Source organism: Megachile rotundata, chromosome 3, assembly GCF_050947335.1.
Source record: "Megachile rotundata isolate GNS110a chromosome 3, iyMegRotu1, whole genome shotgun sequence".
Taxonomy (NCBI): domain Eukaryota; kingdom Metazoa; phylum Arthropoda; class Insecta; order Hymenoptera; family Megachilidae; genus Megachile; species Megachile rotundata.
This window is the reverse complement of record NC_134985.1, coordinates 4792969-4810285: the sequence shown is the minus strand read 5'-3', so window position 1 is coordinate 4810285 and position 17317 is coordinate 4792969. Positions and strand designations below refer to the sequence as shown.

The 17317-nt window shown below is 38.5% G+C and overlaps 1 long non-coding RNA gene across 5 annotated transcripts in view; it reads right to left on the bottom strand.

Moving 5' to 3' along the window:
• Window positions 1-996: 996 nt before the first annotated feature.
• Window positions 997-17317, bottom strand: part of LOC105663909 (uncharacterized) — a 59620-nt gene continuing 43299 nt past the window's right edge. For 2 of the 5 annotated variants that reach the window (XR_013037422.1, XR_013037419.1), the window contains 3 exons: window positions 4619-5844; window positions 2651-2826; window positions 997-2143 (listed from right to left, as the gene is read on the bottom strand). This is a non-coding gene — a long non-coding RNA (uncharacterized LOC105663909). The remainder of the gene's footprint in view (window positions 2144-2650; window positions 2827-4618; window positions 5845-17317) is intronic. The other 3 variants (XR_013037423.1, XR_013037420.1, XR_013037421.1) reach the window with 2 other exon arrangements.

The window sequence follows — 17317 nt, the reverse complement described above, 5'->3', positions numbered from 1 at the left end:
AAATTGACTCTAATTATAAAATCGTAATTGCTGAACTGCCACCCAAAAGACATGGGCTTCAGAGACCAAGCCGCTCAAATGGGGAGCCTGATATTCGCTAGCTATGAAACTACCCAGAGCGAACTCCGAGAATCTGACAGCGCGTTAGCAATCCGATGAAAAATCAAATATGAGTAGCTGAGAATTCTCGGTTTGATGTCTTGGCCTTTCTTGGCGAAAACATCATTGGTAGAGCACTCTTCTGACGGAGTTTCAGATACAAGACCGTTTGAATGGGGAGCCTGCTGTTCGCTGAACACTAGAACGACCCAGCGATCAGGTATCCAAATGGCGTATACCCGTTTTACTAATGAAGTATTAAGAATCATGTTGGCTCTTGACAGCGAAAACTGTTCCGGTTATACTTATTTGAAGACTTCTAGCTCGCTCGATTTCGAAAACTGTTCTGCGATTTAAGCGGGTTTCGCTCGGCCTTTTATACTCACAAGCCTGTCGATTTCTTGGAAAACTCCCATAACGTCGAAATATATAATTGTCGTATAAACTCGTAATTAGACATTAATTATGAAAATGAACGGTTTAATTACATTATTAATATTGTATTCTACTCGGTAGTTTATATTCCTGATATAAAAATAGTAATTTAGTAGTGTTTTAATGAAAATTACATTTCCTATCTTCACTATACGGGTCGAATCTAAATGTATAAGCACACGTGTTTCTAGAACATTCCATTAAATAATATTATAATTTACAATATACACTGCAATAAACTAATATCTGACTTTAGTTCCGGATAACACAACATTAGTACGCTTGATATGTATTGATTGATTTGTTTAACTAATAAGTTTTAATAACTATTAATGTCTAATTGTAATATGTATTCCTATCCTTCTCTAACAATAAGATAACGCGAGAATACTAGGAAATTCGGGGCGAGCATCGCGGCACGTAGGCACATAGCATTACGGAATTTTCCATATAGAACTATACATTTATTACCGACAGTTTACTGAATTCTTATGATACCTGATTTGTCTAATGTCGCGGTCGGTAAGAGAGAAATACAGTCGATAATTGAAGAAATGACATGGCTGGGATAAAAGTTTGAAAATTCTTCAGGGATGTTACAAAAGCGTAAATGAAAGAATCCCGTGACTAATGAAGACAATAAAATTAATATTTTAGCAGGTGTGGTTGTCAATCCACATGTTAGTGCAAGAGAAATTTCTCTCTCTCCACCTAACATGCAGATATAAATCAATGTAGCGTAATACGAGTTCTGACTCAACGTAAATTACATCCGTTTTACATAATTCTACATCAAGAATTACACAAAAGTGATTTTCAGAATAGAATTAATCTTTGTTAGTGGAGATTGTAACAGAATTGTTCATTTTTTTCGAATGCCTTGTCTACGGATAAAACAACATTCAGTATTCACGGATCAATTAATCTTCGGAATGGTCATTATTCGTCCAGATACAATGGAGCGTAAATGTATGATGTGGGAGTTTAAACGAAAATGTAATCGGACTATATTTCATTATTGAGACCATGACAGGACAAAAATATGTTACATTTTTGCGAGATTTACCAATCTTGTTGGAAAACGTTCTCATTATGCACGAGTAACAATGTTGGACCGTAAGTTTCGAAAACATTGAATTGAACGAGGTGGAACGGTTTCATACGGCTTACATAAGAATGTAGGCCAGAAATAATATCAATCTATCGGCTAATGTTGAATACATTGCAAATGTGTAAGTCGCTTTGTTAAGAATCAGTGAAAAGGATCGTGTCATATACCGATAAGTATATATAATAATGTACATTTTTGAATGACTTCATCAATATTGTCGCAAATTTTCACTGTTTAGAATGAAAAAAGCACATCCTCCACAACATTTAATTATCAAGTGTAGAGTTTGCTAAGCATGAGTCTCGCTTTCGTCGTTTTTTTCACAGATTGTGTAAGTCGTTAAGCAAACGCCACCCGTAACATCATATCTTCAAAAATCAAATTCTGTGCATCGTTTCTTCGATAATACTGTGATCTTCAGATCGCTGTCGTCCGCGTATGTATCTGCAAGCGAATCCAAGTTCCCTGTCCGGCATACAGTAACACTATCATTATAAACTGGAACAAAACATAAATGGACATAGTAAAGTTTTAAACTGAAAAGTATTTGCAATGTATAATTATATCAAATTTTTATCATGATTTTGCAAATCTGAAGACTGAATGCTATACAAGTAACTAAATTACAAAAAATAGTTACTAAAATTCAGTCATATTACAAAAACATAAGTAACTGTAAAATATGACCAGTTCGAAGTGTATATGTGTAATGGTGTTTCAAGTACAGTTAATTTATAAACTATATAATTCTTCGATTTACGAAATCATTTATTTAAAAGTCAAGCGTAATATTCACATTTGACATAAGCATAAAAAATCTTTCCTCGTAATACGTTAATAATAGACTGTCAGTCGGATTCTACAAGAGAATAAATTGCACACATGTCAAACAAGTACAAAGATTTACAAAAGTTAGTACTTATAATGATACTTGTAAAGAATAATAACAATAAATATTTATACATGTATTTAGATTAAATTAAATATTAGTTCCCTTAGATATACCTGGGTTAGTGAAAGATCATATCCTTCCCACAAGTCATAACAGCACACATTCGTTTTTAAGCTAGAGTATTCCACGTAAATGGTATCAATTTGCAGCAAAACTTTCCCATTGAATGACTGAAAAGTCTTTCAGCCACTGCCTCCAACACTTGAAATTTTAAACGGCATTTCTCCACCTAAAAAAGTAGGTAAATATGGGAGAAAATCATTACAAGTGATTGAATAAATTAATTAAATATACTGTCACACTGAATTTACTTCTCGTTGAGATTATAAATAGAAAATCAAGATAAAGGATTTTACTCTACCGGCAATGTGCAATTTAACAATTTCAGTTGATCAATGAGTACAAATACGTTAAATTCGTTTCTGTTTTATAATGGTGCAGAAAATTATTGTTAGAAGCACTCTTTTAACACACGAAAGTTAAAAAGGTTAGTGTCTTGGATTTCCCGTGGTTTCGCGGGTTGAATCCGTTGACCGGTAATTCGAGTATTTTCGAAAAGCGCTTCCCGGGATTAAAATAACCCTGACCACGTAAAGATCTATGTGTAACAAAAAACACATACACGGAAGGGGAGAATTAGGCCGGAAAGGCTGAGCCGATGGGAATTCGCAGAAAGAAATTAATCGCTCTTAATCTGCGATAATCGTGAGTCGCGAGACACGGTTGAACCACAGTATAAGAAAGCACAGTAGGTTCACTCCGTGTCTGCACTTTTGATCTCATGACCAAAAGATCGCCATGTTGCTGGTTGTGCACGGGCTCTAATTTGAAAGACACAAACAGAAAGAAAGAATTTTACTAAATATTTTAAAAGAAAATAAGACTTTAGAGTAATAACTCACTTGATGGGAAGAAAGTTAGAGCTATTGTAATTATATGGTACATAAATTATTGTGTATACTTACAAATAATTAGCACCTTTATGTTTATTTTGTTGTACATATGTATTAATTTATTTTTAATTAAAATACAATTTCATCAAAATCATTGTATAAGAATACAATTATTATATACAATAATTAATAAATATGTGCTTCCTACATCGTTATAAACGACGTTAGAAAAATATAATCTGATAATCATAATATTGACAAATGTGTATCCATCCTTGATCCATCAGTCATAATGTGATTTAGATGCTGAATTCTTCTTTTTCTTTATTAATTTCAGTTGATTGATGTATACTTTGATAGCCTTTTATACAACACCATTTTGCTTCACACTTTATATATATATTTATTTATTTATTTTAAAAAGTAGGTGACAAAAATAACGAGCATATGTGCTATTACCAGCTATTCACAACCGCCATGTTGCTGATTGTGCGATTCGGTCATGCGCGAGTGACAAATGTTAGGCCACTTTTGGGCAGAGTGAACCTACTGTGCTTTCTTATACTGTGATTGAACTGCCGTCTATTGTCAAAGGACAATAAGACCTCGCTTCCCCGCACCCCCCAGGCGACGAGCTACTCGGTCAACCCGTGATGCCTGAGGAGCACGGGGAAGGAGGCGACGACAGCCCACCTGTACCGCTCGTCGGTTTATTTTCAAAATCGGTATACATTTCGTCTCGAACAGTTAGCTTATTATAAACTAGCATTGTTCTCTTCAACACGTATAATATATTATCTGTCTGTATCTACAGAAAACATTGAAATTAAACAAATAAGATTAAAAATTATTTTGAAGTGAATTTATGTTTATAAAACAATCGGAAAAAAGTGCCCAACAATTTTTTTGTTTTGTTTTATTTAATTGCTGACTTTTTATCGATTAGAAAATCAAATTTATTTAATAATTTATGCTACGAATTGATTTGATTTGCTTTACAACCTCATGTCATAATATGAATTTTTTCTGATACAGAGCAAGTCCGTAATCTCCTCGAGTTAGAACTTACTTGAGTTTCTATTTATAAAACACCAAAAAATATTTCAGATAAAAAGGGAAAATACTCACCCGAATATTTCAAAAAATTCTTGTTAGAATATAATCGATGTCGTTGGTTTACTCGAAAATTTTACCTCAATGTACCAATTGTCGATTATAGTCGCTCGCCATTTGAATAATTATGCCGTGGAACCACACACGCTATTATTAGTTTCTTACATTAACACGCTCATCGCCGCGTCACCCAGATTTGGGTGACGGATATGCTTCCGTGGGGGCCCCGTCACCCATATTTGGGTGACGCTCTTCTTATTCAAGTTAATAGGACTTTCAGTTGGATTTTTAAAAGGAATTTAATGGAATAAGCACTAAAATATAAATATAAAATATATAACACAAAAATATACATATTATACTATACTTTTTACTAATTTATATTTAGGATAACATATTACATTATACTATGTCGCATGGTGTTCATTTAAACATTTTAAACACATTTGAGGTGATTTTGGACAATTGGAACAATAGGTCGTAGTTTTGTTTATATTTTTTTTTACATTCTGAAAATAAAAAGGTCACCGACGTGTGTCCCAAAAAAGTACGCTTCTTGACTATATGAAGGAGACTTGCAGAAAAGTCATACGTGCGTCTCAAAAAATGTATGCTTCTCGACTAAATCTGAGATACATAACTGTAGTAAGATCCGTTGTCATGGTCACCGAGGCATCTATAGCTGCGATGCGTGCGTTGACTAGAGTGTTATTAGTAGTAGTGTAGGGTAGTAGTAGATAAGTCGAGTAGGATATAAGGACGTGGGACACTAACAATGTTCAGCTGATTTGGCGCTCCGACAGTCGGATTCGGACCCCGCGAGAAACTTAACCGAATCGCGCTGGGCGACGAACGTGTTAATAGCACATGGTAAAAAAATATATTTACAAAAGTAATATGAAACAGAAAATAAATTGTTGAAAAGTATATCATCAATCAATCGAGATGAAAACTCACAAGAAAGGTACGGAAATGTCCTCTTCCGATTTTGATGAAACTTCATACGTTTGTTAAGCAGGCAAAAATAAGAGTACGAAACGCGAAACGAGTTGTCCATTACGGTCTAAATTTTACGCATCGAGGGCGATGAATACTTCTTTCCACGATTCATACTTTTCGGACTTGCCGTTGGGATTGTAGACCCCCGGCTATCGGTTTCGGCAGGCAGAGTCAAACGTGCGGCACTTACCGTAATAATAAAACCATTTTTATGACTTACTACTCAAATCGAGACGTCTCTGCTGAAAATCAGTAAATTTCTAAGCGTTACATCACGAAAACTGATAAAAATCGGATAAATACATTAATTCTTAATGAATTTGTTTTGAAAAGCACTATCGCCTGATCGAAAAAAATATATAGTTCCATCTAAGAAACGAAACTTCACCATTGTATCGTTTGCATTAATAACATTAAAAAAAATTTGTTTACGCCAAAACATAGAGCCCCTTTTATACTGCAATTTCCATATACACACTTTCTCGTGTCATCAATCGTTCATGAAATATCGCGCTGTCAAACTTAGGCGTGGACAGCCCACAGGCTGCTGTTCTCATTCTGACGCATTGTGGCTCTAAAAATCGCTTCACAGTCATCTATTTCTACTCTAACTCGTTCTTCGACTTCTTCTTCGCGAGGCACGAAATATTGGCGCTAGAATTGTTTATTCTAGATGCTATCTTCACATTGACCCTATCTTTAATGGTACTTGCCTTTCCAGCTAATCCTGATACTTGTATATCTGTGAGTTCGTATTTAATATCTTACTTCTTACACAGTCTGTATATCAAAAAATTTAATTGCGATCTAGAATCTAATAAAACACGACACTAGATCATTTAGCCCTGCCTATTCTCAATATGCACGATGGCCGTGGACAATACGCTTTGTACTAATTTATTGGTGTGTGAGTGCGCGACGTATGATAATGTTGTATCAGGTCGAGACGGTCCTGCTTCTGCGAAGACAGCTGTGATAAAACGCGGAGCTAATACGCGGTGCAGCAGATTGTAATGTTTTTTGCCACATAGATTGCAATGTTTGCGTATACAAGTTTTTACGCGGTGTCCCGTTGCAAGCAATTAAAACAGCTCTGAGAGATTCAGACTATTTGCGTTTTTTTCATTAATGGACAAGCCTTAAAATTTGTCGCACTTGAATAAGAGATGTGCGGTACTACATGCGGGACAGGTATCCAGTGAACTTGTGAGTTAGGTCGTTACACGAAACGGCTTGCGACTACCTGCGGGTCCTACTGAAAGTTCAACTTTTGCTACAGCCACCTGATTCTGTGACGATATACTTTCTAAGTATGATGACCGCTGTTCTAGAAATATAGCGAAGTTTCTGTATGTAATTCTATTTTATGTTATTAGACCCTTTTCCCATTCCCTTAATGAGGTACCGTCTAATTTTCTCGACAGAATTAGAACAACTAAATTATCTCATGAATCATTTAACGATTTTAGTGCTGCTAGATGATTTCGCACATCATAAACTAACTCTCGAACTGCGGTTGACGACTGTCTCCGGATTGATGGAATATTTAAGAGTTTTGTGACATGATGTTTTCGGAGGGTGATTGATGGAATATTTAAGAGTTTTGTGACATGATGTTTTCGGAGGGTGGCTGAATTTTCATACTACGACTTTAAGGCATTCAATACTACGTGATAATTCGAGTCGGAAACTCCTAATGATTGAATAACTCGCGCGGTTGAACCTTTTAACGAAGAGTTTAAGTAATGGAACTTTTGCACATCTGATAATTCGGTTTCATGCACTAACCTATTAAATATATTCCTAAATCTAATCCAATCATTGAGGTTGACGTCAAACGTTGGCAAATGTATTGTCGGCAATTTCACAGTGAGAGATGCTTGCGAGAACGTGAGAAACGCGGCTTGTCTTAAAATCTGATTTCCTGCTGTACTTTGCGATCGCGAGTTTTCTATAAATGACTCGATTTCAGCTATTATATTAAAATACGTTTCCTCAAACGCGTCTCTATTTACTGCGTAAGTTGCTTCTGACATGAATCTGTTCCCTAAGTTGCACACTCGATTTGACTTTGAATTACATTATAGCTATCATATAACTCTACGTTTGCTTCTAACCGTTTTTCGAAGGCTTTTAATGATACTATTTGCCCCGATTCGTGAAAATATCTGTTTAATCGAGCCAAGGCGACCTTAATCTTGCTACGATTGTTAATATGCTTTCCGAGGTCGGCCTCCATTCTACGCTGTTAACCCTTTCACTACGAAATACGTAAATATACGTCCTGAGAAGTTGTGACGATTACGTTACGAGCCGTCAGCCGCGTTCCGTCAGCCGCGCTCCGTCGACCGCGCACCGTCACCCGCGCATCGCGAGGTGGGGACCCCCCACCGAGACCACCCACCGCGACCCGATACTATTTAGTTAGCGATCGATCGCGTGATCGATTGAGTTGGCCCGGGGCTTCGGCCCCGAAAGGATCTCATCGGGGTTCCTCTTCAAGGCAGTAAGGTCTTCCTAGTCCGATGATAGTCTCGGGCTGGGTGGACTGGAGGCCAGCATCGGCGTGGAGGGTAGCCCACGCGTCGAAGCTGACCGCGTCAACGGTCAACCGACTTATCCGATTTCGTGGATAGCCCTCGGGGAAGGTAAGCCGTGGGTAGTCGTTACGTTGGAGGGTAGCCCACAGCATGACGCCTGCCAGAACGTGGAGGGAAGAGCCAACTTCAGGAACTCTCTCGGGCTTAATAAGAGAAAGGCAAGGCCAGAAGTGGCCACTTACCCCGTGTACTTTATTCTCCTCCCCTCCTCCTTCTCTCAATCGCGCCGAACCGTAGACATAGGTACCGCGAAACCTGCGAACACGTTCGACCGACCGTACCGCGAACTCCGCAAGATGTTCCCTCTGTCCGAACCACGAACACCGCAAGATGTTCCCCCGACCGACCTATAACTCCGCGAGGCGTTCCCCGGATCGACCGACCGTACCGCGAGCGTCGCCGGATATTTTTTTTTTTTTTTTTTTTACGGGGGGAAATCTTCTACAAGCGGGGGTAGTGTGGTATTTCTACCCACTACAACCCCTCGGTGATGCCCATCCTCTGCGGCATGACGGGCTATGGGGTCGTGCCATATTCGTCGCCACGGCCCGCCAATGGAAACAGTCCTGGAACTCGTTTTTCGGAATAGCCTTTAGAGCTTTCGTCGTATTAGTTTCAACCGTTTCTTTATCGTCGAATCGGTGTCTTTTGAGTGGCATTTTCAATCTTCGAAACAACCAAAAATCGCAGGAAGCTACATCAGAACTGTACGGAGGCTGATGGAGCTGTATGACTTTGTGCTTCGTCAAATATTGTTGCACAAGATTCGATGCATGCGCTAGTGCGTTATCGTGATGAAGAAGCCAATCACCGCTTGACCAAAACTGGGGCCAAAACTAGTTTTCGGTATTGCAAGATCACATTCTAGTTCTCGCACAGTCAATCGACGATTTTTGTTGATCGCAAGTCGCACACGTTCGATATTATTAGGTCTTGTTGTCGTGGAAGGCCGCCCAGAGCGTAGGTTATTATCAACAGATGTGCGGCCATCTTTGAACCGCTTATACCACTCTTTGATTTGTGTGTTCCTCATATACTCATCCCCAAATGCCTTCTTCATCATATCGATGGTTTTCGCACAATTTTTTTCGAGTTTTAAGGAAAATTTGATGCAAATTCGTTGATCCGATCTTTCCCTCATTTTTCACAACAGCAGAATGCGACGAACGTAAAAAACGCTTCGTAAAGAAATGCACATTGCACACGAACTAAGGCGTCCCGACGAAAACTGCGATATCGTGAGAGTTCGTAAAGCTTTACAGTTAATACTCATACCCGGCAAATGACGCTAAAATTGTCAGGTGCGAAGAAATTAAAGAAGGTCGGATACTTTTGGGACAGACCTCGTATTTGTAGAAGCCGAAGACCGCGGAGCGACAGCCGCCTCCACCCGCGAATCCACCGGCGGCCCCGGACACCAGTATTAATAGTAATAAATAAGTAGTTAAAAGCAACTCCGTGTTCTCTTTTAACCCGCGAGCAGTCCCCTTCCTTCCGCGATCGGCCCCCTCGCGTCGACCCTGGCGCGCAAAATCTGTCCAGCAACCTCTCCGAGGTGCATATCGGGTAATGCTAATGCCGGCGGTATATGCCATAAATGCAAGGGTTTCTTTAAAGTTCTGTATCTTTGCAGAAAAAAATGGTAGCGGTTTTTCACATACTGGAAATTAAAGATAAAGGTTTGTACTTTATGCTGCTGTAAACAGTATCGCCCCAAAAAAATGTGGCAAGTCCATGCATTTCGTCAAACTTTGTAATTTTCAATATTGCAAACATGACCTCACATTTACGGTGTTATTGTGGTAGGGATGCATCAAATCTAAAATCAAACTACAGGGTCTTAAAGTAGAGATCTCAAGCTTTAATTTAAAAAAAAGAGCATAACTTTGCGATGATTTTTCACGGAGTTATCATCAGTCAAATTTGGCCAATTTTTGCCTAAATTTTTTCTATGCCATATTTCTTTTGAGCAGTGTATATTATTAATTATTGACCTATTATAAATTGCGTTATATTTTTAGCTATTATTTTATGTATTGTTTGTAGTTAATTATTTCTTCTATTGTGTTCGCAATCGAATTATTAATTTAAGGATATTAGAATAGCCCAACCGTTAGACGAAAAACAGTGGCCGCTTTTGTCAGAGAGTCCGACAGCTACCGAGAGCAAAAACGGGCTAGTTTTTGCGGAGTCTGACTCACTCTCACGTTTCGGGGTCTCGGTACAAGAGACAGACCGTGGGAATGAGAGAGAGACCCCAAATAAACAGCTGATCGGCTGTTAGCTTCGAAGACAGCAAACGACAGTTTCTGAAAATTCGGAATCCGTGGAGGCGAACGCTGATTGGCTCCGCCGGCCTGCGACATCGTCCACGGAGGTCTAGAACCTTCCGTGGACGACGATATAAAATAACCACGGACGCCCGAGCGCGGTTAGTTCCAAAATTCCGATATAGCGTTAAGAAAAATTGCGAAGCGATAATTTACGCGGCTTGCGTTGTTCTTGAGTAAACTACTTTGTCCGTGGCTAGCGGCGAGTACTCAATAAATAGTACTTTAAGGAACGACTAGATTAATTTCTTTCGCGTGGCCATATTTATTCGTAGACATATTGAAACAGTTATAATTTGCGTATCTAAAAATCATTAAAAATGCGATTTAACGGGAAAACTTGTGAGAAACTAATTAATAATAAATCAAAGCGTATTTTTATTAATCAAACTAATATATATTTGCTACTAAATAAAGCGTAATAAAAGAATAACTACTTTTTGAGCGGGAAAAACCCATGACTCTCTGGGTATAAAAGGGCATGCAGCAGCGGCTGCGAGCGCAGAACAATCTTTGAAGTAGTACGTACAGTAAATATTACAGTTGAAAAAGGTACATAAGAAAGATAACAAGTCGTGTTATGTTTTGAGTACATGTGTCAAACGTTTCAGAAAATTATTAGCACGAAATCCGAAAAACGTTCGTACAAAAAAGATGACGGTCACTGATGAGTATCACTGCCGTTACTATGTGAAGTTTTTACATGTTTAGTTATTCTTTAATGTAAGGTTAAATGAATGGCCAAAACCTTATCCTTCAAGGGCGTGCAGCAGAGGCTGCGAGAGTAGAAAAATCTTTGAAGTACTACGTGCCAGACCTCTTGAGAAGCGACGAACTGGAGCAGTTTTAACTGGTAAGAGCCTACAAGATTCTTAGTTTTGACTGGACAGCGGGTATCAGCCATTTGGATACTCGATCGTTGGGTAGTTCTAGTAGCCAGCTAACGCAGGCTCCCCGTTCAAACGGTCTTGTATCTGAAACTACGTAAAGAGAGTGCTATGCTCAGCCCCAGAAAGAACTAAGACATCAATGAGAGCTCTCCAGTCACTCACATATATTTCTTATTTTTTTCTGAGTTATTAACTCGCCGTCAGATTCTCAGAGTTCGCACTGGATAGTTTAGTAGCCAGCTAACGCAGCCTCCCCATTATTGAGCGGCTTGGTCTCTGAAGCCCGTGTCTTTTGCGTGACGTTTCGGTAACTTCAATAAATAATTAAAGTCGAGTCATTTTTATTTACAACCCTGTTGGTCACACGTCGGTCACTTGATTCTTGCATCGTTGGGTAGTTCTAGTAGCCAGCTAACGCAGGCTCCCCAATTAAGCGATCAGGTTTTGGGTGCCGATTTACGCTCCCACAAAAAGGGCCATGAAACTAATTAGTTTAGAGTCAAACAAGAAGTAACTGTTCTACGTCCAATACAAATTTTAGAGTTTTGTAATTAACCAAATATTGTTCTGTCAGTTTTGTTAGGATCTAGATCCATTAGAAAATTGCGTTATATTTTTGCGTTGGGTATATCATTATAAAACCGCGTAATTGAAGTGGTTAGCTACCGTTCTGCGATTTGCGACAACAAGTCTATTATACTCCAATTTGCTTATAGAATTCAGTCATACATACATTTTTATATTCGCTAAAGAAATTGTTAATTATAACTCTCTTTCACATCATTACTTGAATAAACCTAATTAATGAAAGGTATTAACCTGTAGATTTCACTCTTTAACCACACACCATCACGATCCCACATTCTTTTAGAATTAGTTATAATAAAAACGAGTCGCTTAATAGGCAAAAGCCGTTCTTTTGCTTCATAAGTGCTGTAAAATACCTGAGTCTAGTCGCAGGGACGTTACACGTGTGACAACAGTTGTGGCGATATTACCACAATAATACGTATAACGGTATTGCTTGAGCATCTTCAATAAAAAATCGCATTATATCGATTTATTTTTGCAAAAAAGTCTAAGAACATATTATGCACGTTCTATGATTCTGCATATTTTAGATTTCTTTCAGAGTTGTTCGAACGCGAACTTAGAACTTTGACGCGAGTAAGGAATTTATTACAGGGTTCAAGTAGTTCGACACGTAGACTATCGTGAATAGTTTTGTACCTCCAAATGCGGGTCGCCGAGGACCCTTTTGACAATCAAGTCCTGTCCGGAGCGGTTTTAGCGTAAACATGTGCTTGGCATAAATCGGCTGACGGCTATACATTCTTTTCCGCATAGTTTTAACAAATAGAATCATAGATTTTTCTTAACTGTTATTCTCTGAAACGCGAGGGTGTTCGGGCGATTTTTATATATCAAATTGGTAGTCGATTGTTGAGTCTTGTGCGATCAGAATGAGAGTTAAGAAGTTCCGCGTGGAGTAACGTAAAAGATCCAACACAAAGTGGATATATATATTATATATATACAGGGTGTTCGATAACTGGTGGTACAAGCGAAAAGGGGGTTGTTATGATATGACACATTACCATCGATGTCTCATCCTCCATAGTCATCGTATACTTTCAAAGGGCACCGATAACCGAAACCAACACCGTCGTCATCCTCCATGCGTCACAACCGCCCTATCAATCTAAGCGTCATAGTTTGTATTTCGAAGGGCATAAAAACCCCGAACATTTCCCCAAAACAGTTCAGTTATCCTGAGTCTGTCCATCTTTACCACAGTGCTCTGTACGTGATCTCGGACCTTTGCAATAAACCTTGAAAGTAGTAATTTTTGGTAGTGTTTGATTTCGTTTCCTTGCTGCAGCTTAACAGGAGACTTTTATTGGCGATCCTGCCAGGATCACTGCAGAGGAAATTAAGAAGAATTGAAAGGACCTACGGAATATGTGGATACTCCTACTGTAAGTAGATGTCGTTCAATACATATAGAATCTCGAAGGAATATCAGACCGATTCAGAAAACAGTCAGCAATCGCATTCCATTGAAGACTTTGACATTAGTGAAATATCTCGAAGTTTTTACGGACTAAAAATGACGGATAACAAGCCCTCTACAAGTAAAACTTTGAAGGAGCAATCCGATATTTCTGAACAAATCGAAGCATTATTGGACAGTGAAACCGTTCTGTTAGAGAAATTAAAAGAAATTAGGAAGCAACAAAGAATTATGGAAGGAAGTCAAGTTAAGAGACCGATAACACCGGAATTATCAGAAGACGAGTTCGATGGTAGTTTAACATCATCTAGCGATAGAGATAGATTAGTATTAGAAAGACAAAGAAAACTATGTAAATCGGCACTAGATTTCGTAAAAGAATTTTCCGGTTATAATATGCCAGTTGAGAAATGGATCCAACAAATAAAAACAGGCCTCAGTATCGTCCCTAACCAAGATATGTTTATCGCGTTAGTCATTGTTCACAAGACCACGGGGGTAGCAGACTCATTTCTAAGCAATCGACAAATACTAACCGCTGAAGAATTATTTGACGCCGTGTCAAGAGAATTTGGTATCTCTAAAACTAAGGAATTACTAATTAATGAACGGAATCATTTAAAACAAGGAAAAGACGACGTTAGAATATATATTAAACGATTTAATTCGTTACATCAAGATATTATTCGCGTTATAAATAATAACCGTCGATATACATCTACAGAATTAAAACTTTTAATCGAAGTCGAGGAAGAATCTGCATTAGCAACATTTATTCGGAATTTGTCACAACCGTTACGATCACTCATTAGACACGCGCGTCCGCGAAATTTAAGAGAAGCACAAGATATGGCGTATGAGGAACAACGCGAAGAAGAGTTAAATACAAAATTTAATAGATTTATGAGACCGAATCCTGTAGCAAGAACAGAAAACTACAGTGAACCGCGACCAGATAGGTCTAGGCAACAACCTGGCCCATTTACCTGCTATAAGTGTAATAAACCAGGTCATATAGCTAGGAATTGCAGAGAACAAGAAAATTTTCAGAAACCCCGAAACCAAAGACCGCCAGACATCAGGTATGTAAACTCGGACGAGACCAAAGTAAACAACTTAGAATTGACGTCAGAATGGGAACGGACAACAATGGCAGGGACATTACCGGAAGATTTCTGATTGACACCGGTGCATCTATTAATATCATCAAGGGTACTAAGGTTAGAGAAAGTGGAATACCATGGAGACGACAGCCTAATAAGTTTTATGGAGTAACTAATGAACCAATTGAGACAAAATATGAAGCGAGACTGGATATAGGAGACAGACAGCACGCGTTAACCGTTGTTAAAGACGACTTTCCTATCGAGGAAGATGGCATACTAGGCATGCCATTTTTGGAAGCCGAAGATGCAGAAATTAACGTAAAGAAAAAAACTATTGAATTAACCAAAACAGTTCACAGGATTTTTAGTCTGCGGACGGATCCGGAACGACTGAAGAAACTTAAGGAAAATGTGCGACTTAACCACATCAAGGATCAAGCAGAACAGGAGAAATTATGGGAAGTAATTAAATCATTCGAGGATGTGTTTACTCTCCCAGGGGATGATCTGCCGGCTACGAAACTTGTTCAACATTCAATACCAACAACGGATGACATACCGATCAATACAAAACAATACAGATATCCACCTATGCATCAAGAAGAAATTAGTAAACAGGTAAATGAAATGTTAGATAAAGGCATCCTGAGGGATTCTACCTCTCCCTATAACTCCCCACTATGGGTGGTTCCGAAGAAACCCGACGCAAGTGGTAAGAAAAAATGGAGAATTGTCATTGATTTCAGAGGGCTCAATAACAAAACTATTCATGATGCATATCCGCTACCGAACATCACAGAAATTCTTGATCAACTAGGCAATGCTAAGTATTTTTCAGCTTTTGATTTGGCCTCAGGGTTTCACCAAATTGAAATGGACCCTAATGACAGGAAGAAAACTGCATTCTCAACGCCGTCCGGACATTATGAGTACAATAGAATGCCGTTTGGACTTAGAAACGCTCCGGCTACCTTTCAACGAATGATGAATCAAGCCTTGCGAGGTCTAATAGGAAAAATCTGTTTAATTTACCTGGACGATATCATCATTTGGGGCAAGACACCGGAGGAACACCGGGATAAGTTGAAGCTACTATTAGAACGTCTAAGGAAGGTAGGACTGCGGCTCCAACCTGACAAGTGTGAATTTTTAAGCACGGAATTGAAATATCTGGGACATGTAATCACTCCCGCGGGCGTGAAACCTAATCCCGAAAACCTAAAGTCAGTGCGCGAATTTCCCGTACCAACAACATCTAAGAAAGTTCAAGAGTTTCTAGGTTTAGCTAATTACTATAAACGGTTCATCGAAAGGTTTTCAGAAATAGCAAAACCAATCAACATGCTTCTGAGGAAGGATGTGAAATTTGAATGGAAAGAACAGCAGCAAAAAGCATTCGACGCCCTTAAGAATGAACTACTCGGAGACAAGGTACTCGCATATCCTGATTTTAATAAGGAATTTATTCTTGCAGTAGACGCATCAGGAGAAGGAATTGGTGCAGTGTTAGCACAGAAAAATGAAGAAGGAAAAGAACGACCAATTAGTTTTGCGAGCAGAACATTTAATCCAGCAGAATTAAAGTATTCAACGAAAGATAAAGAAACCCTGGCTATAGTATGGAGCGTGAAGCATTTCAGGCCATACTTGTACGGACGGAAGTTTAAAATTTTAACGGACCATCAACCGATACCCTACATGGACAAATCGAAAACACCTGGCGCAATGCAAGAAAGATGGAGAGTCTTCCTAATGGAGTATGAATATGAAATTATTTACAAGAAAGGATGTCTTAACACCAATACCGATGCACTTAGCAGAAATCCTATAGACCACCACAACGAGACTGTATTAATCACAAAAACCCCGAAGAAACCACTAAGGAAAGGAATTGTTTACAGTGAAGAAATAGATCCCAATAGTATATTTATCGGATTCCATATAGGCCGACGGGAAGTAATATTTAAAGAACAGGAACATTTTGAAGTATTCCACGAAGAATATAAAGAAGAACAACTACGCGAAACCTTTGAAGCAATTAGAGATACCGTAATAGCTCAAGAAATTAGTAGATTAACATTAGATTACCGCACCCTACAAAAATTAGCCCTTGTTGATAAAAAAACATTGCAGAATCTTTTACTAGAATATTTATACGACCCTTCTGTTCATGTGACATTACTAACCAAAGATTTAAGACAGCCAGAAACAGAAGCCGAGAAGCTGGAAATCATTAGGCAAGCCCATGATACAATGCTTGGAGGACACACAGGCATTCGGAAAACTATAAGCAAAATCCAGAATTCCTATACATGGACCGGACTTCATCGAGACGTGAGTAAATATATAAATGAATGTCTCATTTGCCAAGAAAACAAAATTGTCAGAAATCCCACAAAAATGCCAATTCAAATTACCGATACGCCTAGAACTTTTAACGACAAAATAGCCATGGACATAGTTGGGCCTTTAGAAAGAGATTCAATAGATATGAAGTATATCCTTACTATACAAGATCAATTATCAAAATATATAGAAGCTGTTGCAATACCGAATCAAAAAACAGAAACAATAACTCAAGCTCTTTTAAATACTTGGATTTTAAGATATGGAACACCTAAATTGATACTCACAGATTTAGGAGCAAATTTTACAAGTAAATTAATGGAACAGTTAGCAGATGCGCTTGGATTTGAATTAAAACACACAACCGCGTTTAGGCCTGAATCAAATGGATCTCTCGAAAGGGCTCATGCTGTGATAAAGGATTATTTG